At 38.7% G+C, this 2,028-nt stretch overlaps 1 long non-coding RNA gene across 1 annotated transcript; it reads right to left on the reverse strand.

Annotated features, from left to right (window-relative positions):
• Positions 1 to 1,204: 1,204 nt before the first annotated feature.
• On the reverse strand, positions 1,205 to 1,593 carry LOC120105952. Its single transcript, XR_005508200.1, has 2 exons — positions 1,453 to 1,593; positions 1,205 to 1,345 (listed from the first exon to the last, which is right to left on the reverse strand). It is a non-coding gene; the product is annotated as an uncharacterized LOC120105952 (long non-coding RNA).
• Between the last annotated feature and the right edge of the window lie 435 nt (positions 1,594 to 2,028).

Consider the following 2,028-nt stretch of genomic DNA (forward strand, 5'->3'; position numbering starts at 1 on the left):
TTAAATTCTGGATGTTTTGGATTTTCTTTTGTTTTTATAATCGAATTGTTTAGGAATTTTGTTCTACTTTTTCTTGTTTCATGAATTTATAATCGGAGGTTAGATACGAATTCAGCACTGGCTCCATTGTTGAATGAGCCTGGACCAACTGATACGAATTCAGCACTGGCTCAGAGAGGGTTGGCATTATGTTAGGATTTTGTTGTAGAACACTTTATCTAGATATGATAAGCACTACAAAAGAAGGAATAACTCCCGACGCTTTTTTTTGTCTCTACCGACGCTTATAAGCGTCGGCGAATTCCCAGCCCACGCCTCACAAAGCGTGGCTCAGACGTTGGGCAGGTGGGCGTGGGTCGGGTTTAACCCGACGCGTCAAAAAAGCGTCGTCGGTCTATGCCGACGCTTTTAAGCGTCGTTCCTTTTATAATACTCCGACGCTTATAAGCGTCGGCGAGAAGGGTTGTTTACTATTGTTTTAGGCCGACGCTTAAAAGCGTCGTTCCTTTTATAATACTCCGACGCTTATAAGCGTCAGCGAGAAGGGTTGTTTACTATGGTTTTAGGCCGACGCTTAAAAGCGTCGTTAAAGGCGTGCCAGTTTCCATTCCGGTTGCTTTTTCCGACGCTTATAAGCGTCGGCATTAAATTTTTTTTTTAAAAAAAAATTTGTAAAAGTAATTTTTAAATACTCTGTGTATATTAAATTCTAACAAAACAATAGAAACAAATACACTGAATCACATATATAACAAAATACGAGTCACAAACAAGAACTTTAATTACATTCATAGTATCATATTTGATTATATTGTACTTCAAAAACATTCTAAAAACATACAAGTCAAATTCCTAAGTACACAATCTACAATATGTATCAAGGGTCGGCATCATTATCTCTACAATATTGTCATTAAGCTTGGGGCGAGCCCAGTCAACCAAGCTCTGCTCCTTGCTCGGGCGAGTCTTGTCCACAGACCGGCGTCCTGTTAAGAGCTCAAGAAGGACAACCCCGAAGCTATAGACATCACTCCTAGCTGTCAAGTGACCTGCTCATAGAATAAAATATGATTCAAAATGAACTCACAGCAATTAATTAGAAAAGCAAATGAATGGATGTTGCATTCCATTCTAACAATGAAGGGAAGCGGAAGAAGGCACATAGGTTTTGATAGATTCTACTTATCATGTTGCTTAAAAAAGATCTCATGATCATCATACAAGATTAATCAAAGGAATCTCCAAAATTTTAAAAACATACAAGTCAAATTCCTAAGTACACAATCTACAATATGTATCAAGGGTCGGCATCATCATCTCTACGAGTAGATGAAGTATCATCAACCTACAAGAAAAAAAAATATTTTAGAAACTAAAAATACGAAAGTCATCACGCTCATACAAGAATACATTATAATTACATACAATATTCAAATAGATTTAGTTATGTACCGGAGGAGCAAATCTCTGCAAAAAGGATGAAATATGGTCAAGCTGATCTTGCAAAGATTGTATCTTCAACTCTTGGCTCTGCTTCAACTCCTCCATATCGGTCCTATGACTCTGACTCATCTCCTCTATCCTTGTCTCATATGACTGTTTTATCTGTGCCATCTCTGCCTTCAGACTACAAGCCTCTGCAGTGCTACTACCTTGTCTAGCATCTTGGGTATATCGGCTCACTGCAGACAACTGAGTGGGGGTAACTCCAACACCATAACGCCTCACTCGACCATAACGTTCTGGGCCCATTAATTCGATATAGACCTGAGCCTCGATGCGACTGGCCGCATCGGATGATGATGACTCCCCGACACGCTCTGAAATAAGAGTTGTAGCTCTTTCCTATATATCTCTCAAAAAAAAATGTCACATTAATATTTAAAAAAATTTAATTTTTTTTAAAAAAATATTCTGAACAAAGCAAAAATGAATACATACAACTATATCTCTCGACTCGTCCCGGACAAAGCTGCCATCTCGGTGAGTGTGGGTCATCTTATAAAACTCTACCTCACCAGGATCCCT

The sequence above is a fragment of the Phoenix dactylifera genome, unplaced genomic scaffold, assembly GCF_009389715.1.
Source record: "Phoenix dactylifera cultivar Barhee BC4 unplaced genomic scaffold, palm_55x_up_171113_PBpolish2nd_filt_p 000405F, whole genome shotgun sequence".
In the NCBI taxonomy this organism is placed as follows: Eukaryota; Viridiplantae; Streptophyta; class Magnoliopsida; order Arecales; family Arecaceae; genus Phoenix; species Phoenix dactylifera.